The following is a 22857-nucleotide window of genomic DNA, read 5'->3' as shown; positions in this document are numbered from 1 at the left end:
ATGAGGCAAAGCCCGTGTGTACTCTGAGGCCAGGGCTGAGTGCCTAAGGAGCAGCTGCAACTTGCCCTGGGGATATTCTTTGACCTGGAGGAGGTAGTGATGAGGGAAAGGGAAGACAGTATGAGAACCATCTTGATAAGAAGCATGGGGCTCTGAGAAATAGCCTCCTAGGATTGATACACTGCAGTTGGTGGCAGAGGTCTTCTTGACCTTGAGTTAGCTTTTTGGGTGAGAATAAATAACAGTCAACTAGCACCTTCACTTCTTGAATTATAGGAGGGACTTTGTTTTTTTTTTTTAGACGGAGTCTTGATCTGTCGCCAGACTGGAGTGCAGTGACGTGATCTCGGCTTACTGCAACCTCTGCTTTCTGGGTTCAAGTGATTCTCCTGCTTCAGCCTCCCGAGTAGTTGGGACTACAGGTGCGCGTGCCACCACACCTGGCTAATTTTTGTATTTTTAGTAGAGATGGGGCTTCACCATGTTGGCCAGGATGGTCTCTATCTCCTGACCTCGTGATCCGCCTGCTTCAGCCTCCCAAAGTGCTGGGATTACAGGCATGAGCCACCATGCCCGGCTTTTTTTTTTTTTTTTTTTTTGAGACGGAGTCTAGCTCTGTCGCCCAGGCTGGAGTGCAGTGAGTGGTTCGATCTTGCCTCACTGCACCCTCTGCCTCCCAGGGTCAAGTGATTCTCCTGCCTTAGCCTCCTGAGTAGCTAGGATTACAGGCGTGCGCCTCCACGTCTGGCTGATTTTTTTGTATTTTTAGTTGAGACAGGGTTTCATTATGTTGGTCAGGCTGGTCTCAAAACTCCTGACTTCAAATGATCCATGAGCCTCAGCCTCCCAAAGTGCTAGGATTACAGGTGTGAGCCACTGCGTCCAGCTGGACATCATTTTTAATACTGCATGGAAACTCTTGATTATGGGAGTAGATTTTTTTTTCTTTTAGTTTTCAAGAAGTACCTCTTATTTATTTTTTTAAGGACATCTTATTTCTGAACTGAGAAGTGAATTACACCCTATGATTTTTTACAGAGTTGTACAAAAACAAATAGAATCTGGATTTTTTCCTATGGTTGTACCTTTACTGAAGTAAACATTATCTTTCTCCATCAGGATGTCTAGAAATAATCTTCTGTTTTAATTTTTGTCCTCTAAACCTGCTATATATTGCAGATAGGAAATTTCTGAGTCAGTGTTTTCTTTTTTAAGCTTACTGGACCCTAACTTCTTTTAGTCTTCCATGCCTAGATTTTTGCTGATTGAGGGACTATGATAATGTTTTTTTTCCTCCTTTGCTCAAGAGTGTGACTTTACTGTAGAAGGCAAAATACTAATTTTCCATGGTCCCAGGTCATTCAAGAATTTTGAGCTCCTAGTCTTCATTTATGTGGTGTAGTTTCTCCATAATTCTTGCCATAAGGGGAAGAAAAAGAGGAGCTGACCTTACAGTGGAAACATCAATGTTTGGAGAAGAAGTATTGGAGAAATAAGGAGGCTGTTTTAAAGAGGGCGGTCATTAAGGTCATCTTGAATCGCTTAGTCCATTGTCAGAGGAAAGCCCTCCTGAGGCTTCATCCAGAAGGACCAAAGCTGAGGCCCTAGGAAATGTTCCTGGCCTCAGTGAATAGTAGAGTTAGATGGTGCCTGACCTAGCTAACTGATGCTACATTTTTTTGTCTTCAGGTAAAATAAGCACCTTTCTCTGGGTATTCTAGGAACCAAAAAGGGCTGGTTTCATGGAAATTATGATTAGTCTTCACAATTTGTATGTTTTTAAAAAATTAAGTAAATGGGCACAAGTTCTTGTGCTAAAAAGCTTGTGTTATAACCGAGAAAGCTGATTTGTAATTTTTTCATTCATTTGTCAAATATTTAAGTACCTACTGTGTGCAAGTATATTTTCACCAGAATTTGTGGGAGACTCACAGTTCAATTAGATATTGAACCTTCTCCTAAGGCGCTTGTCTTCCAGTAGGGTGACGATGCTTGTATGTCAGTACAGGTACTTGTGATAGGAGGCTGAAATTGGTAAGGGTCAAGTAAGGTACTGCTGAAGTTCAGAGGAGGAAGCAATGACCTCTCCTTAGGGGAAGGAGATTACACAAGGTTGCTTGGAGAAGGAGGCATTTGGTCTGAATCTTGAAGGGTTGATTGATGGGGAATGAGCCTTTTTGAAGGTGTTCTAGTAAAGGAGTGACATGATAGAGTTGTGTTTTAGGAAAGCTATTTCTAGTATGTGATGAAAGGAAGAGAGTGAAGACTGGGTGGAAAGTAATGAGAATCTAACCTTTCTTTTTTCTTTTTCTTTTTTTTTTTTTTTTTTGAGACAGAGTTTTATTCTTGTTGCCCAGTCTGGAGTGCAATGGTGTGATCTTGGCTCACTGCAACCTCCACCTCTTGGGTTTAAGTGAGTCTCCTGCCTCAGCCTCCCGAGTAGCTGGGATTACAGGCATGCACCACCATGCCCGACTACTTTTTTGTATTTTTAGTAGAGATTGTGGGGGGGTCCTCCATGTTGGTCAGGCTGGTCTTGAACTCCTGACCTCAGGTGATCTGCCTGCCTCGACCTCCCAAAGTGCTGGGATTACAGGCATGAGCCACTATGCCCGGCCGAGAATCTACCCTTTCTAACTGTAGGGGAAATGAAGAGGTGTGACAGATGGGAGATGTTGTAGAGGTGGAATTAGTTGGATTTGGCAATTGTTAGAACAAGGCATATAGTCTTACATGTGGGGGAGGTGTGAAGCATAGGTAATTTGCATTATACCTGTGCCATTAAAAAATTGGGAACACAGGAGGACAAACTGATTTGAGGAAGAAGATGCTAATAAATACAGCTTTTTATTGAGCTGAGTGATTTTTGTCATTAGGCAGATGGAAATATTTCGTATCTTGAGAAGTCGTCAAGGTTAAGATGGAGATACTGAGAGTGGGGTAGTTGAAGCCCCGAGGTGGAATAAAATTGCCAAAGGATTTAGTGTCAGATGTGTCTTTTCCAAGTTTGTCACATTGCAAAACCTGAAAATCCTCCAGTTTTAGGACAGTAGTGCTCTGGTGTTTAGAGAACTCAGATTCTTCCTTTGAGTTTTTATTTCTCTTTGAGATTCTTTCATTTTGATTCTCATTTTGGTAAGACAGTAAAGCATAATGGTTCCGAGTCTGAGCTTGAGAACAGAAGGATTGGGTTTGAATCCTTGTTCTGCCACCTCTCTGTCCTATAACCCTGTTAGAGTTATGGAACGTCTTTGTGCCTCCATTTGCTTGTCTATGTAATGGAGCTGATAATAGCTAAATGATAGGGTTGTTTATACATTAGTGGGATAATGTATGAAAATAACTTAGCCTGGCACATGAAACATAAGAAGTGCTCCATAAATGGTAGCTAATGTTGCCCTGAGAGTCTTGCTGGCTCCACTGCTTCTAATCCTAGAGTGCAGAGCGTCTCTTTTTAAATACAAAATTGTACAAAGTGTTTTGTTTTCATTTAGCATAACTGACACTGGCTGGATTTTCAAAGAATTTAACTTAGTATTAATATTAGTATTCCAAGGGAATAATTATAGTAAATATATGAAGAAACGATCCTGGGTGACAGAGCGAGACCCTATCTTCAAAACACAACAAAAATCCATAGAAATGGGCTGAAAATATCAGAAGCCTGTCCAAATTCAGTTACCCGTTCTTGGGCTTCCTGCTACCCTCCCTATGACCTCTCATCCTTCACACCAAGGAACTGTGTCTCTCACGCCTCTTCCAGGTCCCTGCAGATACTTGCAAGAAAGCTGTACTACTGACCCCAGGACTCTTTCTTTTAATTCATCTCCGATTTTTGGCATCTTATCTAAGGCTGACTTTTGTGGACTGTGGTGATTGATATAAATGATGTATAAATGATTGTCTTAACTATTACAGGCCTAGGGGCTGGGCGCAGTGGCTCACGCCTCTAATCCCTGCACTTTGGGAGGCCGAGGCGGGTGGATCACCTGAGGTCGGGAGTTCAAGACCAGTCTGGCCAACATAATGAAACCCCGTCTCTACTAAAAATACAAAAAATTAGCTGGGCACGGTGTTGGGCACCTGTAATCCCAGCTACTTGGGAGGCTGAGGCAGGAGAATTGCTTGAACCCGGGAGGCAGAGGTTGCAGTGAGCCGAGATTACGCCACTGCACTCCAGCCTGGGCAACAAGAGCAAAACTCCATCTCAAAAAAACAAAACAAAACTAAACTAAACTAATGATAGGCCTAGGTCTATTTACTTGGGGAGAATTTATTTTGAATTATTTCTCAGATAAATCTTCCTTTTCCCATATAGGAAACTGACCTTAATTAGATGTATATGATGTAATAGTCTGATCATCAACACATAGTGTGTGTGTGTGTGTGTGTGTGTGTGTGTGTATGTGTGTGTGTATAGAGATAGTAAGAATTTAGAGTTACACATATATTGGCAGGACGATTGTCCCTCACATTTGAAATTTGTAGTGTTTTTCTTCATGTCTGTTGAACTTGTGTTCTAAGTTCTTTATGGCTGTTTTGCAATTGAGCATAGTGGGTGTACAGTTGCACACAACCTGCAACCAGCAGAGCCACTTAGTTACTGGGATGGGATTGGCACCCATATCTCTTGAGATTTTGATTTTTTAAAAACTGTGCTAAACCATATTCTCCAAAGGGGAGAAGAAAGAATTTTGCAGTTTTCATTCTGTTTTTTTTCTTTTGGGAAGTGTCTACTTTGGAGAATTTAACCCTTTTTAAAAGTAACTGCAGTTATCTTTTATTCCCCTTTTTGAAATACCTATAGTTTGACCTATAGTTTGATTGGACCAACAAAGGCCGCAGGTGCACTGGCTTGTTTCACTTGTGTGCTTCTGGCCTTTTTCTTTCTAATTCTTCATCCTTGCCTTTTGAAAGGATGATGCTCTTTTCCAAGTGACATCTAGCAGATTCTGAGATGTGGTGTCCGATTTAGTAATTTTCTCATATAAAAGGATTCTACAGTTAAATTAATGTGTCAGAAGAGGTAATAGTTGACGGTAAAGTAGGAATTTTTCATTTTTCTAAAGGAAAACTATAACCTTTCAATGACTTAATACCTCTTTCCTTTCTTTGACAATCACAGTATCTTTTTATTTTTATTTATTTTTTCGAGATGGAGTCTCACTATGTTGCCCAGGCTGGTCTCCAACTCCTGGGCTTAAGCAATCCTCTGGCTTCAGCATCTGAGTAGTTGGGAAATATCTTTTTAGTTAGTACTTCAATGTTGAGGTGAGAGAATAATCCCATTTTTTAAATTGTCAAGAATTGTACACATTTATTGTGTATACCATGATGTTTTGAAATATATATACATTGTGGAATGGCTAAAATGAGTATATGTATTACTTCACATTTTTTTTGTGGTGAGGACACTTAAAATCAATTCTTCTTTGCAATTTTCAATAATATAATACATTGTTATTAATTATAGTCACTATATTATAAAGTTGATCTCTTGAACTTATTCTTCCTCACTGAAATTTTGTGTCCTTTGACTCACATTTCCCCAGTCCTCCTCTCAGCCTTTGGTAACCACCATTCTACTCTTTGCTTCTACTTCAGCTTCAAAAAAAAGGTTGATGAGGCGGGAGGATCCCTTGATCCCAGGAATTCGAGACCAGCTTGACGAGACCTCGTCACTACAAAAAATAAAAATAAAAAGTTAGCCAGGTGTGGTGGCGCACACCTGTAGTCCCAGCTACTTAGGAGGCTGAGGCAGGAGGATTGCTTGCGCCTAGGAATTTGAGGTTACAATGAGTTATGATTGTGCCACTGCACTCTAGCTTGGGCAACAGAGTGAAACCCCATCTCTTTAAAAAAAAAAAAAAAAGATTGAGGGCCAGGCACGGTGGCTCACGCCTGTATTCCCAGCACTTTGGGTGGCTGAGGTGGGTGGATCAGGAGGTCAGGAGATCGAGACCAGCCTGGCCAACATGGTGAAATACCTCTACTAAAAAATACTAAAATTAGCCAGGCGTGGTGGCACAGGCCTGTAATCCCAGCTACTCGAGAGGCTCAGGCAGGAGAATGGCTTGAACCTGGGAGGTGGAGGTTGCAGTGAGCCGAGATCATGCCACCGCACTCTAGCCTGGGTGACAAGAGTGAGATTCTTTCTAAAAAAAAAAAAAATTGAATTTAACATTTTAGGATCCTACATATAAGTGGGATCACACAGTATCTGTCTTTCTATGTCTGACTTATTCACTTAACATAGTGTCCTCCAGGTTCATCCATATTGTTGCAAGTAACAGAATTTTCTTAGACCACGTAGTATTCTATTGCATATATATATGTGTGTGTGTGTATGTATGTGTGTGTGTATATATATATGTGTGTATATGTGTGTGTGTATATATATGTATATGACTTCATTCATCTGTTGATGGACACTTAGGTTGATTCTGTGTATTGGCTGTTAGGAATACCATTTTGCGTCCTTATGGATAGTAAATAAACATCTTTATGATGAGTGTTTTTGGTGAACAGACTTTGAATGTTTGGCTTTTTGGTTGAATTAATACTTTAGAGTGAAAAAAGGCTGACTAGAATGAAAAAAGGCTGATGTTCAAATACAAAATTTTAGTGAAGTAGTTTCTACCAGCTCTCTTAACCCAGCTACAATGTTCGATCAGCTGTGGGAGGAGTTGAGAAAAACGGGAATAAACAAACCAGCAACAACAGTGAGCTTATCTTGATTTTCTTCCCGTTGTCTTACATTTGTTCCTCTGATAAGATTATAGGAAATTATGTAAATTCTAGGTCTCTTTTGATGGAGCATCCCATTTAGTATTACATTAGTGATGCAGTAGAGAATTTGATTTTGGTAGCCCATGTGGTTCATTCATTTAGTTGTGACTAGAGAATGAGGATTTCCAGGGTATTTCTTTTGTGTTAACTTTAGAAAAAAATGATTATTTAGTGAAAGAGAAATGGAGCAATAATTTGCTAGGGAAAGTTCATACAGGACAGTGATTATTAGGAATGAATTTTATTTAACAGAAATAGGAAAATGTTTACTTTGTGACATTTGCCAGCTGTTGACACTTTCTTTGTGTGTTTTGTGTTGAATGACAAGTAGCTTCATTATCTTCCATCTTTATTAGTGCCATCAGAAGCAGTAACTGGTTTGCTTTTTTTTTTTTGAGATGGAGTTTTGCTCTTGTTACCCAGGTTGGAGTGCAATGGCACAATCTCGGCTCACTGCAACCTCCACCTCCCGGATTCAAGTGATTCTCCTGCCTCAGCCTCCCAAGTAGCTGGGATTACAGGCATGCACTACCATGTCTGACTAATTTTTTGTATTTAGTAGAGACAGAGTTTCACCATGTTGGTCAGGCTGGTGTTGAACTCCTGACGTCAGGTGATCCACCTACCTCAGCCTCCCAAAGTGCTGGGATTACAGGAGTGAGCCACCATGCCTGGCCAAGTAAGTGGCTTTCTAATGAATAAATCATTTTCAAAGTTTCAAACCCACTGCAACTAACAAGATTCAGTGCCAAATTAATGTAATTGCATGTTTTCCTTCTAAAGTGATCCTGATCTTCAAAGAAACTTTCAAAAAGATATAGTAGTACAGGAAAGCAGACTAATATTTTAGAAAGAATATTACCAGTAATAAAAAGGACAGAATTATAGTTTGATGCATTAATTTTAATAACTTTTTTTTTATAGCTCTTGAGCCAAGATGAATAAAGTTAAACAGAAATATGGTTCTCATTTTGATTGTACTGAATTTATTATATGGCATGCTGTCCTCCCTTCAGATGCAGACTCAGGGCTTTTAGGTCCTTTTTGTTTAAAAGAGTATGGGTGATGCTAATATTATATAGCACTAGAATTAAAAATTATTTTCACTGAATATCCTTCAAAGCAATGTAATAAAAATGCAATAATTTGAATATTGCAGTTGAGGCAGTAGTCACTTTAGTTATAAGTGGTGCTCTGACTTTTTAAAAATAGCAAATTGTTAGCCATGATCTAATTCTGTGTTATGAATTAGTTGCTTGTAAGAATTATACTTGTTTCTTGACCTGTAGTTATTATAAAATTGACAATTTGATTATTTTTTACTTTATTTTTAAATTTTTAAAAATGTTTAGTGAAGATGGGGTCTTGCTATGTTGCCCAGGTTGGTCTTGAACTTCTAGGCTCAAACAATCCCCCTGCACTGGCCCCTCAAAATGCTGGGTTTACAACTATAGCCACCACACTTGACTGATAATTTGGTTAATTGACTTTTTTCCTTTATAATAGCCCTTTTGTTGTGGTAGTATGCTGCAGATTTGGGATTTTAAAATTTCAGTTTAATTTAATTTTTATTTTTTGTAGAGACAGAGTCTCTCTATATTGCCCAGGCTGGTCTCAAACTCCCGGGCTCAAGTTATTCTCTTGCCTTGGCCTCCCAAAGTGCTGGATTTATAGGTGTGAGCCACTGTACCTGGCCCAATTTGGGGTTTTGCATTTTAGAAATATATGTTATAAACAGATTCTGACAATACAGTTTGTTTTTGCTGATGTGCTTGTCTAGAAAGACTTGTTTGCTCTTCTGTAGGTTGTCGGTTAAATTGTCTGCTTTAAAAGTTTTTGTATTCTTTGTCCCAATTCCATGTGCCACTTGGTGTACTATTTGGTTTTTACACTGCCTTTCAACCTCCCCAGAGGTGGATTGTCCATGAAGCTTAAACCAAAGAGACTCTCACTTGAATGGCCCCCTTGACATTTTGTATACACATTTTCGTAGTCTTTTTCTTAAAGAAGGCCCCCCAACTTGTATAAACAACAGATCTACAAAACCCTCCTTTTCTAAAATACAGGACTGCTAAGAGGAAATGAAAAACAAAAGTAAATGTGGATTTTTAGTTTTGTGGTTTAGGTAAAAGGGATATAAATAGAATATTGAATGGATTTGTGTGTGATGCCAGATTTAATTTATCATGATAACCATCAGTGGTGCACCAGATGTTTTGACTGTATTTAGCTTCATATTAAATTAAGCATAGCCAGTGGCCTACAAAGTCCATCTGTACTGCTGCCAAAGGTAGCACTGAAGACAGCCAGCCGCCTTTCATGTCTGTTACCACTGCTAGCTGCTGTTTCCCTCTTGCCGTGATATTTAAGCTTTGGAATTGTTCATGCAAAGGTGAGCCTTTGTATTGAATTGGAATTTGTATTCTGTAAATCGACTATACTGAATGACGAGGCTTGCCTTTCAGTAGATAGTCTATTCTTATTTTTGCTTACCTATAAACCAGTGGAAATAAATACATAAGATTAGTTAGGGGTTTATTGAGGCTTGAATTCTAGATAGAGGGGAATTACTATATTATGCACAAGTGCCAGTTAAACATGTACCAATCTGAAGAAGATTTTTCTGTACCTGCTACTAATCATGCAAAACAATTAACTTACTGATTTTTGTTATATAAATACATACTAAGATCTGAAAACCTCAGCAGTTTTATTTATAATCAGAAAGACAGATGTTAACAATCACTGAAAACCTTTATGTTTTAAATGAACACACCTTCACTTTTACTTGACTTCTACTTCATCAGCATAATTGGAGAACCATAGATTCTTTCCCCATGAGTGAGGGCAAAACACACATCTGCAGTGTTCTTAGCATGAGGATCATTAAGATGGCAGACCTTGTAGATCAAACAATTTCCTCCCATACACCCTCATTCTTTCCTAGAAAAGCATTGAGACAGCTCTGAAATTAGACCTGGAAAGCATGTGCTAAGGCAAGAACAAATATCTTGAAAATTTTATCATAATGTTGCTTTTTAAAGTCCTAAATGTCCTCTAAAATGAAATTCTTTTGTATTAACCTTCTTTCATATGCTGGCTTTCACCAGACTGCAGAATTGCCTGATTTGACTTTCTAATATAACTGTAATGAATCTTCTGGGAAGCTGAAACGATTGAACACACATACTCTGCAACTCCATTGTAAAATATTCAGTCAGTACTGTCGATGTTGCTGATTAAAAAAGGAGAAAAAAAAAAAAGGAATTGGGAGTGGGAGAGAAAAATGAAACACTCCCTAACACATATTAGGGCTTAAAACCAAACATATTCTCTCAGGGATTTCAACCTTTACGAGATATCATGATGTGCAATAATACCTTGATTAAATATATTCAGTAACTCCTTAATAAAAACATCAAGTTGGGTGAAGGTCGGGTCTGCTTTGTAAAGCCAGAATTAGGGGTATATGATTTTGTTCAGTTTTGACACATTTGACACATCTGAAAAAGCATGGAAAAAAACTGGCCCATTTGCACAAACAGACAAATTGCCCTGTGCATTATGCATGAGGACCCAGTAGAGTTAAAGATTTGCCAGCCTATGTATGTGGAACCTACATACAGTGGAGCCCAAGTGTTTAATGCTGAGTCTTTCAAATGCGTGTCCTTTACATACTTTGGGTCTTATTTAGCAGCCAGAGAATCAAGAGGTATGCTTTCTCATGGTATAAGTAATTTATCCCAGGTGTTTATAATTGTAGCAGCATGTGTTTGGCTTATTTATCTGAAAGAAATTTAACACCAGAATTTAATAATTAAGGATTTATTAGTTAAAACTGAGTGTTATAATGAGCCAGATGCTGCTGCATTGAAACAGCCATTTTCATTAGCATTTTTAAATAGAAGAGAATTGAATTTAAATTTGGAGTGTCTTGACTTTGATGAGTTGACATTTTAAAATCTTTTAAAATCCATCAAATAGAAGGCAAACTTCTTTTAATTTCAGTGAAAGACAACACTCACACTGAAATATCAAAATAGGTAAGTGAATAAAAACCTGCCTTAAAAATCTGAATTTCTTATTTTGAATACTGTAAAATAACATTAACTTAAAATGCTTGAGAAAAGAAATGATTGCAAAAATGTGTGGAATATAAAAAATTAATTTTACCTATGACTGAAAAAGGTATAGATCACTGAAATGGAAGAGTCATTGGTGAATGGGAATGGGGAAGTGTGTTTATATTGTTTATTCCCTCCTTTTATCTCAGGGAAGCATTTTTAATAATAGCTTGAGTGGTTTGATGAAACATCTGAAGGAAACTCCCAGGAGAGGAAGATTATACTGGAGAGAGATCTCTCTGTGAATCATTTATGCTAACCTCTTGCTGAAGCACAACTTGCATTTTTAATGAAGGATGATTGCATTTCATAAACAGACCTTTAAAAATTAAAATAATATTGATCCTTCCTCATTTAGGCCTATTAAAATAACATGCTATACATTTCTTTCTAATAGCTCAGGACAGATTATTGTTTTAAAACAATATGCAATTTAATAGTGTCTAATCAAAAGTTTCTTTAAATAGGACTTTGATTAAAATATTTCTGGAAAATTTTTCTTTGTAATGTAGTATCTATGAAAACAAAATTTAAAAATTATGAAATGGCTTAAAGTTTGGCACTTCAAATTATTTCCAACACAAACTATCTCTAGTAAGTTTCCTTTAATTTCTTTTGATCATATCAGCTTCATTTCTTGAAACATCTACTGTAGCATAGGAAAAGAGACTCACAAGGTTTTAAGAAACCTTGCTTTTACCTACAGCCTTACGCTGAGTACAAGTTACATTATCTCTCAGTTTGTCAGTGTTCTTACTTTTAAAATATGTCCCTCAATGAGATAAAGATTAAGCCGAAACTTAAACATGAACTTTTCTGAATTACCACTTCACTGTTGTTTATCATTTTGATAGGCTCTTCTCTGAACCTGAATTTCTCTTGTAAGGATTATAGGAATAATGTAGTTTAATGCCTTCCGTATCTCTTATAACTACTAGATGATACTGGGAGTATTTTTTTTCTTTTTTTAAATGAAAATGTTCCTAAGCTATGCTTTAGTACAAGAATATGAAACTGCAAAGGAAGTGTTTCTTTTATGACGAAGGATTAGAAATAAAAAGCAAAGTCAAAATTCATCATCATATGATCGCCTTGTGGGTGATAGTGAATTTTTTTTCCATTTGAAGAGGAGCAGCATGTAGTGTATAAGAACACAGACACGCAAGGCAAATCCTGTCCCTACCACTTCACTGGCAAGTTACTTAGCCTCTGTATCTTTTTGCTGTCTGTAAAATGGGGGTAATAATAGTGGCCCTTGAATGGCTGTTGTGAAGGTTAAATGGGTTATTCTAGATTAGTGTCTGCCACATACATTAGGAGCTGTGTTAAGTTTTAACTATTATTATATTGAATTGATCTTTTTTTTTGCAGTCTTAAAACAGTTACTTGGGGACAGTTCCCGTACTACAGTCTAGTGCTGAAAATTCTATTATGACCTTAGAATCAAGTCTTTTTCCATATTTACTTTGTTGTTGTTGTTTCTTTGGTGCCTTGCATATATAACTAGATGATAACGTAAGTTCTTTTTTTTTTTTTTTTTTTTTTTTTTTTTTTTTTTTTTTTTAAGTGAAAGGGATTCTGAGCTAAAGATTTGGTATAATTGTAAAGAACATAAAACTGCAAAGGAGGCTGGGCGCGGTGGCTCACGCTTGTAATCCCAGCACTTTGGGAGGCCGAGGCGGGCGGATCACGAGGTCAGGAGATCGAGACCACGGTGAAACCCCGTCTCTACTAAAAATACAAAAAATTAGCCGGGTGTGGTGGCGGGCGCCTGTAGTCCCAGCTACTCGGAGAGGCTGAGGCAGGAGAATGGCGTGAACCCGGGAGGCGGAGCTTGCAGTGAGCCGAGACTGCGCCACTGCACTCCAGCCTGGGCGATAGAGCAAGACTCCGTCTCAAAAAAAAAAAAAAAAAAAACTGCAAAGGAAGGGCTTCTCTGAGCAAGTCTGTGTGGAGTTAACACTGGGTCTCTGTTTAGCCTCCGAGTTGCTATAGGAATAAGCACAGTATTTTGGACTTTTCAGAATAATAAGCCATGCATGTTCTGCATGTTCTTTCATCTGTCAGTGCAGAGAGGATCATCAGAGCAAAACTAACTGGGTAGCATAAGTTTGACTTTGGTGTAGTTTAGGAACTCAGGAAGAAATGGAATTTGCTGCCTTCCACCCTCCTCTTAAATTCTTCCATCAGAGAGGTTTTCCTATAGGTGCCAGGTATTCAAAACATGTTTCCTATAAGAATATTGCCTTTGTTACTATAGATTGCTATTTATTTGGAGATATTAGACTCATAGAGTGTAGTAAGGAGCAAATGAGAGACTAGATGCAAAGTGCTTGGCATAATCCCTGGCATGTCCTAAGTGTTTTTTCCAGTAACGAGGCTGGCAGAGGTACGGTTGGTGGATGTTTGTAAACGGGGGATGCTTGAATAAGTATGTTTCAGAGTTATTGAGAGATTGTCGTGATAGGCAACAGAACACTACCTGTTTTGGGAAGTGCGCTCAGATGTTTCAAGCACTTTGGAGCAGCTCATATTGTAGATAGTCAAGGTTTTCTTCATTCCACCTCATGGAGAAGATAATTTGAAGGGCCACAGGAAGTTATTTGCTTCCTTGAAGCATTTTCCGATAGTAGAGATCTCATGAATCAGATCCTCCATGCAGGTGATGCCATATTTACCAAGAGATAGAGCAGTCAAAGCGTTATCTGTCAAAGCAATTTGCTTATTGATTTTGCCATAACTATGCTTGTAGATTAGTTCATTTACTGACTTCAGATTTGGGTTCCCCCATGTAATATATGGCTCTACAATCCTCAGCATGTTAATTGAAGTCTTGTTGAGCTTCACAAAGGTTCCATTGAAGATTTGACAAAGGCGAAGAAGCTGCAATACTTTTCGGACCTTTGGGCTCACACCATTGATACCTCTGGTCCTGATGACAAAGGCCAATTTGGGTTCTGCAGGTACACAGAAGTTGCCAGCTTTTCTTGCCATCCTTGCCATTCGAATTTCAGTTCTGTACATCTGCCTATATTCCTTGTGATAGTGCTTTGCTTTTTCATGAACAAGCTTCCTCCTTGCCTTTCAAAGCATGTTTTGGGCAAACTTCTTTCTCAGGCGCTTGATCTTCAGCTCTGTGAAATTCCTTTGCTTTTTCTTAAGGGTTTCTGGCACAGCGGGAACCTTCTTCTTCTCTTCAACACCCTCCATGGTTCCAGCCGGAAAAAGAGGCTACTGGTTTTTAAAAGACTACTGGGTTTGTGACACTCACAGATGTTGAATGAGGCAGAATGGTTTCTACATGTAGCACTTTACCACCCAAGTCTTAGCCCTCATCTTCCGTTACCTTGACTATTGAAGCATTCATTTATTCAACACATTGACTACTGACTATGTACCAGGCATGGTTCTAGAAGTGACAGTCTCCTAATTCCTCTCCAGTCTTCTACTTTCATCACTCTATAATCCGTTCTTTTTTTTTTTTTTTTTTTTTTTTGAGACATTGTCTTGCTGTGTCACCCAGGCTGGAGTACAGTGGCATAATCTTGGCTCACTGTAACCTCAGCCTCTGGGTTCAAGCGATTCTCATGTCTTAGCCTCCCGAGTAGCTGAGATTACAGGTGCCCGCCACCACGCCTGGTTAATTTTTGTATTTTTAGTAGAGATGAGGTTTCGCTGTGTGGGCCAGCTTGGTCTCGAACTCTTGGCCTCAAGTTACCCACCTGCCTCGGCCTCCCAAAGTGCTGGGATTACCAGTGTGAGCCACTGTGCCTGGCCTGTAGTTCGTTCTTTACACAGTTGGAGGAGTGGAATTGCTTTTTCAGAAACATAGATCACCTCTTTCTCTTCCCTAAAACCCTCCAGATTCTCATTCTGCTGGGAATATAGATTTTTTTTCCCCCATGGCTGTGTGCCAGCATAGCTGACACTTCTGAGTCTCTGATATAACTCTGACCACTCTCCACTAGCTCCCTTAGCGTCAGTTACAATGGCCTCCTGTCCTTTCTGTTGTTTTAGGAACTAACAAACTAACTGTCACCTAGGTGTATTGCATTCATCATAATTGCCTCAATGTGGTTACATCAGGTTTTTTTCTTTGTTTGCTTTGTCTTATAATTTAGATCACATTTCAATATTATTCCTTAGGGAGGCCCTCCCTGGCTTCCAGTCTAAAGTAGCGCATTACTCTGCATCACCTTATCCTTTTTTTTTTTTTTTTTCCAGAGCAAAATTGTGTTGTTTTCATTTTTACTTATGTATTTTTTGATGCCTTTCTTGTGAGTTCCATAAAAGCATTATCTACAATTAAATTCCCAGTGGCAGGAATAATTCTCAGAATATAATAAACTCCCAAGAAATATTTTAAAAATGAATGAATAAACTCACAATGATCTCCTTCACATATCTCTACTGGAGTCTGCCATTATAGTGAAGTTGTTAGCATGAGGTGGTTAGGAGCGCTGGCACCTCTTACTGATTGGGTGACCTTGGACCTGTTACTTAACTCCTCTGGCTCTTCAATTCTTTATCCAAAAATTGTGATAATAATAATAATTATACCCACTTCATGGAGTGGTTTTGATGATTAAAGGAACAGATAATTAAATGCTTATAAAGCAAGTAAAACAGTACCTGACACACAGCTTACTGAAATCTTCATAAATGTTAGCCATTATTACCATCATCACTGTCCCCCATGCCTATGAAATGCCAGAATAGAGACCCACTTATTTAATTAGCTCCTCTTTTTAAAATATGTATGTTCTGATACCTCATTATGAGCACTTAATCAAGACCTATTTGGGCCTTCTAGGAATGGCAGTTTTGATTGGATAAGAAAAGAAAGGAGTAATTTAGGAAGGTGGGACTAGGTCTGATGAGGTCCTTGAAATGCTTGAAGTCCACACCTTTGGGGTTGGGAAGAAAGACAAAAGGAGAAATTGAGCATTCACCAGGTTTTTTCGTACTTGGCGATATTAATGAGAATCTTGAAGTTGGGATGCTACCAAAAATTGCGTGGTAAGTTGCTGGTGCTGGAATTAATGCATGCATACTGATGAAGAAAGCTCTTGACACTTTTGGCTCTGTTTCCATAATCTGTAGGGTTCCTAACCATATACTTGCGTTGGAGCACAAAGCTTGTGTTTGGAACTGAAGAGAGTATCTGATGATAGTATGGAGAATGGATGGAAGGGGAGGGTTGTACAAGATACAGCAACATAACCTGTGAGCCTATTGTGGTAACTGAGTTTAGAGATGGGGAAGCTCTGAACTAAGATAGTGATGGTGTGAGAGTGAATGACAGAGGGCATCTGGTGTGGGGCTGAGAGAAGAGTCTAAGGTAATTCCCAGGTTTCTGACTGAAGTGATTATGGATGAGTTGGAATCCCACGTTTGAGTCTCAGCTCCACTATTTACCAACATAATAACTTCTGGCAAGTTACTACATTTTTCTGAGCTTAGTTTCATTCCCTGTAAAATGGTAGAGGTAAATAAGGGTGTTTCCCTCCCAGAATTGTCTTGAACTTTAGACGAAATTATGTGTAGTTATATACAACTACTTAAGTAATATAGGAAGTTATGGCCGGGCATGGTGGCTCATGCTTGTAATCCCAGCACTTTGGGAGGCTGAGGTGGGTGGATCACTTGAAGTCAGGGGTTCGAGACCAGGCTAGCCAACATGGTGAAACCCCATCTCTACTAAAATCAATACAAAAATTAGCTGGGTGTGGTGGCATGCACCTGTAATCCTAGCTACTCAGGAGGCTGAGGCAGGAGAATTACTTGAACCTGGGAGGTGGAGTTCTCGGCAGTGAGAACTATTTTCTTTCATTCAACCACTATTTATTGAGCACCTACTGTGCTTCAACACACAGTTCTAAGTGCTGAGGAGGCAGCAGCAAGTGAAACAAACCCAAATATTCCTTAATTCATGGAGAAAATATTCTAGTGGGAGAAAACAGACAGTAATATACAAATAAGTAAAGATTTGATGGTGAAAAGTGCTCTGGAGAAAAATCAAGCAGGCACAGGGGCAATGGCAAGCTGAGATTTGGCTGAGGGAGTAAGTGGTCATGGTGGACTTAAAGAATAACTGGGGAAAGGTGACATTTTAGCAAATAAGTGAGGGACTGAGCCCTGTAGAAGTAAAGGAAAGATCAGTCTTGGTAGAGAGAATATCCCCAAGGCCCTTGTTAAGTTTCATTTTATTGACAAGATTTTCTTGATTAGACTATGCATGTCTATACTGAGACATGTTATAGAAGATGAAATATATATCAGTTGGAATAAAAATAGTTTAAAAATGGCCAAGTGTGGCTATGTGCGGTGGTTCATGCCTGTAATCCCAGCACTTTGGGAGGCAGAGGATTCCTTGAGGCCAGGAGTTTGGGACCAGCCTGGCCAACATGGCAAAACCCCGTCTCTACTAAAAAAAAAAAAATTACAAAAATTAGCCTGTAGTCCCAGCTACTCGGGAGGCCGAAGTGTGAGGATTGCTTGAGCCTGGGAGGCAGTGGTTGCAGTAAGCGCAAATTCTACCACTGCATTCCAGCCTGGATGACAGAGTGAGACCTTGTCTCAAAAAAAAAAAAAAAAAAAAAAAAAAAAGATAGGACTATAGGCATGCGCCCCTGCACCTGGCTAATTTTTTTTTTTTTTTTTTTTTTTGAGACGGAGTCTCGCCCTGTCGCCCAGGCTGGAGTGCAGTGGCGCGATCTCTGCAGGGTTCGCGCCACTCTCCTGCCTCAGCCTCTCCGAGTAGCTGGGACTACAGGCGCCCGCCACCACGCCCGGCTAATTTTTTGTATTTTTTAATAGAGATGGGGTTTCACCGTGGTCTTGATCTCCTGACCTCGTGATCCGCCCGCCTCGGCCTCCCAAAGCACCTGGCTTATTTTTAAAATTTTTTGTAGAGATGGGGTCTTGCCTTGTTGCCCAGGTTGGTCTCAAACTCCTGGCCTTAAGCAGTCTTCCCATGTTAGCCTCCCAGAGTGCTGGGATTATAGGTGTGAGCCACTGTGCCCAGCTCGAATAAACTGCATACTTATTATGTCTTTTTTAAACAAATATGTAATAAACTCACACACTTTTAAGTTCTATAATACACTTGTCCACCATATGTCTCGAGGATTAAACAATTATTGATTTGCTGAAATAATGTCTGTTTGTATCCTGAGTTTTTTTCCCCCTTTAGACTGTGAGAATGATATAAATAAACAATAACAACAAAAAAGCTTTAATCTTCAAGATTATACTTTTTTTTTTTTTTTGAGACAGGATCTCACTCTGTCACCCAGGCTGGCATGTAGTGGCATGATCACAGCTCACTGCAGCCTCAACCTCCCAGGTTCAGGTGATCCTCCCACCTCAACCTCTTGAGTAGCTGGGACTACAGGGATACCCCATCACTCCTGGCTAATTTTTAACCATCATCCCTGGCTAATTTTTGTAAGTAAGTTTTGTAGAGACAGAGTTTTGCCATGTTGCCCAGGCTGGTCTTGAACTCCTGGGCTCAAGTGATCTGCCTGCCTCAGCCTCCCAAAGTGCTGGGATCGCAGGTGTGAGCCAGTGCCCCTGGTGGTTGTACTTTGCGTATTTTAGTGCTTTGGCTTGTGTGAGTTCTAGTCCTGAATATATTTCCCCTGGCCGTTGAGTGGATGAGATTGCTACTCACTATATGGATTTGGCTAAATTTCCTCCCAGAGTGGCAGAGTAACTTTATATACCAATTCAGCTCTACAATCTTTGCTCCATATATCCCTGAGCAAATTCCTGGAGTTAGCCAGAGAGATATTCCCTTTGGGAGTGTCAGAGAGGACCTAGTTTTATTTCATATGGGTCAGAGTGCTTTAGAAGACTGTTTGCATTGCATAATGACTCTAGAACTGTGGTTGGGTAAACAAGTTACTGAAAACAGATAGGATGTATTGATTTTCTACTGTAGAAGCATGGTGTGCAATGGAATGTCATGTTGTAATATTTGATTTTCATTATTGGGTGTAAATAAACAGAATCCTTTGATATATACGTACTACACTGGGATGGCACTGTTCACCTTGAAAACTAACAGTCTTTTTCCTCATCTGCATATAATATACTGAAATCATATAAATTCATATTGCCAGCTGGTTGAATTAGTTCTTTTTCTTTTGAGGAATAGACTTTATATTTTACTTTATCTTAATTGTTAGGCATGAGACAAAGGTATTGTCTCCTTATCCTTAGAGTTATATATGTGTAATAATTTTATTGCATGTACGCTGATCAACATATCAGATAAAATGTCAAAGCCAAAATTTTCTCCTTTTAAGTTGTTATTCGCTTCATAAAATGCTTCCCCTCATATTAGTCTGTTCTTGCTGCTATAAAGAACTGTCGAAGACTGGGTAATTTATAAAGGAAATAGGTTTAATTGACTCACAGTTCCACAATGCTGGGGAGGCCCCAGGAAACTTACAATCATGGCAGAAGGTGAAGGGAAAGCAAGGCATCTTCTTCACAGGGTGGCAGGACAGAGTGAGTGCTGAGCGAAGTGGGGAAGAGCCCCTTATAAAACCATCAGATTGGATCTTATGAGAACTCACTCACCATCACGAGAACAGCATGGGAGAAACCGGCTCCACGATTCATTTACCTCCACCTAGTCTCTCTCTTGATGTGTGGGGATTATGAGGATTATGGGGTTTACAATTCAAGATGAGATTTGGGTGGGGACACAACGCCTAACCATGTCACCCCCCTTCATTCAACATCCATTAACTGAGCTGATACTGAGTGTCTGCTTTGTTCTAGACATCTTGCTAACTCTTTGGGATTCAGTGATGAAGAAATTTTTCGTGCCTTCATAGAGGTAAAAGTATGAATGATGAGAGTTAGTTAATAAGGAATTATGGTTATGTGCTGTGGAAAGAAATTTTGGGCAATGGTGGACCACACCAAATATATGACAGTGGTTCCATAAGATTATAATGGAGGTGAAAATTTCCTGTTGCTTAGTTACATTGTATGTGGTATAAGGTTGTTGCCCAGTATATTACTCACGTGTGTGTGGTGATGCTGGTGTAAGCAGACCTAATATGCTGCCGGTTATATAAAATATAGCACATTCAATCATGGACGGTACATAATACTTGATCATGATTATAAATGATTGTTTTACTGGTTTATGTATTTACTATAGTGTACTTTTTATCATTATTTTAGAGTGTGCGTCCTCTACTTACATACAAAATAATTCACTGTAAAATAGCCTCCAGCTATTCTGGAAGAGGTATTCCAGAAGAAAGCATTGTTATAGGAGATGACAGCTCCATGTATGTTATTGCCCCTGGAGACCTTCCATTGGTCCAAGATGTGGAGGTGCAAGAGCAATAGTGATGATCCTCACCCTGTGTATGCCTAGGCTAATGTGTGTGTGTTAGTTTTCAACAAAAACATTAAAAAAGTTAAAAAATTTAAAAATAGAATAAAGCTTATAAAATAAGGTTATAAAAATAAAATGTCTTTGTAGAGCTGCACAATGTATTCGTGTTGTGTTTTAAGCTGAGTTATTAAGAGTCAAAAAGTTTTAAAAATGGTTTATAAAGTAAAAAAGTTACAGTAAACTAAGGCTGATTTATTATTGAAGAAAAAATAATATTTAAAAGAGGAATTTAGTGTAACCTAAGCACACAGTGTTTATAAAGTTCACAGTGGTGTATAGTAATGTCCTAGGCCTTCACACTTACTTACCACTGACTCACTGACTCACCGTCTCACCTAGAGCAACTTCCAGTGAGCTCCATTCATGGGGGTAAGTGCCCTAGACAGATGTACCATTGTGTTACAGTTGTTTACAGTATTCAGTAGTGTAATGTGCTATACAGATTTGTAGTCCTGGAGCAGTAGGCTATAGGTATCATCTAGACTTGTGTAGCTACACTCTATCATGTTCACACAAGGATGAACATATATCCATTGTTAAGCAACATGTGATTGTACAGTAATGTGTGGTAAGCGTTCTCAGTGGGGAAGAAGATGATTCTATTGGGTGTACTTAGCAGGGGCAACTGACTTGGAGCAAGAGAGTTGAGAGCTGAAGAATGATGAAGAATCAGCTAACCAAAAAGTGGATATGGCAATAGGGGAAAGAAGGAAGGCTGTTCTGGGCAGAGGAAACCCATGTGCAGTGGCCCAGAGGCAAAACAGAATAACAAAAAGCAAGCAAGTAAAACTGGGCAGGGGCATTAACACTATTATTAACAATAATATATTATTAATTATGTAATATAATTAAACAATATATCACTATTATTAACAATCATAATGAAGTGAAGTGGATAGAGTGAAGTAGATGGATTCAAGAAATACTTAGAAGGTAGGACCTGTAGGACTTGATGATTGGAGGAAAAATCAAGGATGCGTCTAGGTTTTGGGCTTGGACAACTGATAGATGATGGTGCTTGTGCAGTTATTGATTTATTGCTTCTCACCTCGAAGTATGTTCTTCATTGCTTGCTCTGTGAAAATGAATCTGGGCCTTTTGCTTTTCCTCTGCCAGCTGGCATGATGTTTAGTTTTGTCAGTAGAGGGTGCTGGAGAGACATTGAGGAGGAAAGAGATTTACTTGCGGGTTCCAAGAGAGGCCAGTGTGGCACATGGCGTTTCTTCAGTGCTCAGGCATTTGCAGCTCTTAGTGGCCAGCAGCTCTCCTGCTGCCCAGAGTGCGTCCACTGAGACACTCCTCTACAAAAAACTTTCCTTGGCATTCTAGAGGACTGATTGCTGGCAAATTTCACAGAGTGGATCTCCTGAAGTTCTGTCAGGTACGAGCCCCCTCCAGCAAGGTCTGGATCTCAGCCCTAGAGTTGGGGGAACTCTTTCTTGGGTGCTCTGTCTCAGCCTTAAGTGTGGTGACAATTATATGTTGTGTTACATAATATTATATTTGCTACTGTATTTTATGTCAGCTATTGCTATGTTCTTTCAAGGTCTTTTTCTTATTTGCCAACTTCTCATTAATCTCTTGTTATAGTTAATGATTTTTAATGTTCCCCTGTTGAAATTACCATGTAGTTTCTGTCTCCTGATTGGACTTAGGCTGTGACTGGACATAGAGTGTTCTGTTAGAATCATAAAGAGAAGCATATTTGGGGAGAGAGATGGACAAAGTTTGGGACATGACCAATTTTAAGTGCAGAACACTCACAAAGAGATATCCAAGTGCCTGTCCTATATGAGCTCTGAAGACCTGGGTTGGAGATTGCCCAGGAAGAGTGTGAGGAACAAGAAGACAGTATGGCCAGCATAGAGTCCTGTAGGTTACAGCCTGTTCACATGAAAAGGAACCTCTTAAGGAGGCTGGGGAAGACTGATTGGAGGGATACTATAGTTTATTATTATTATTACTCATATGGTTTTTGTGAAGGTGAAATGAGTTGATATTATATAAAGCACTGAGCATAATGTCTGGCACATAAGTCCTTAGTAAATGTGACTACTGATTGTGCTGTTGTCTGCTGGGCACTGTGCTGAGTGACAGGGATAGAGGATGACCAGGGCCGCAGGCCCTGCCTTGAGGGGTGGGGAATTGGAAGAGGCTTGTTAAGTGTATTATAGTGAGTGGTAGGTGTCAGAAAGGCATGAATAGGCTGGGTGTGGTGGCTCATGCCTATAATCCCAGCACTTTGGGAGGCTGAGGCAGGAGGATTGTTTGAGGTCAGGAGTTTGAGACCAGCCCAGGAGAATCACTTGAACCAGGGAGGCAGAGGTTGCAGTGAGCCAAGTTCACACCACTGCACTCCAGCCTGAGTGACAGAGCGAGACTCCATCTCAAAAAAATTAAAAAAAGAACAACAACAAAAGAAAGGCACGAATAAAGCTCCAAAAACTTCTGCCTCGGGGATTCTGATCGGGGCCACAGAGGAGGTAAAGGCTCAGCTGGATCTTGGAGGACAGGTGCAGG

The 22857-nt window shown here is 39.5% G+C and overlaps 1 protein-coding gene and 1 pseudogene across 3 annotated transcripts in view; one reads left to right on the top strand and one right to left on the bottom strand.

Annotated features, from left to right (window-relative positions):
* Nucleotides 1-22857, top strand: part of RERE (arginine-glutamic acid dipeptide repeats) — a 462172-nt gene that overhangs the window by 53938 nt on the left and 385377 nt on the right. The window lies entirely within an intron of this gene.
* LOC101177843 lies at nucleotides 13392-14429 on the bottom strand (annotated as a pseudogene).

Source organism: Nomascus leucogenys, chromosome 24, assembly GCF_006542625.1.
Source record: "Nomascus leucogenys isolate Asia chromosome 24, Asia_NLE_v1, whole genome shotgun sequence".
NCBI classification, from domain to species: Eukaryota; Metazoa; Chordata; class Mammalia; order Primates; family Hylobatidae; genus Nomascus; species Nomascus leucogenys.
Note: the sequence above shows the minus strand (reverse complement) of the source record. Positions and strands in the feature narration are given on the sequence as shown.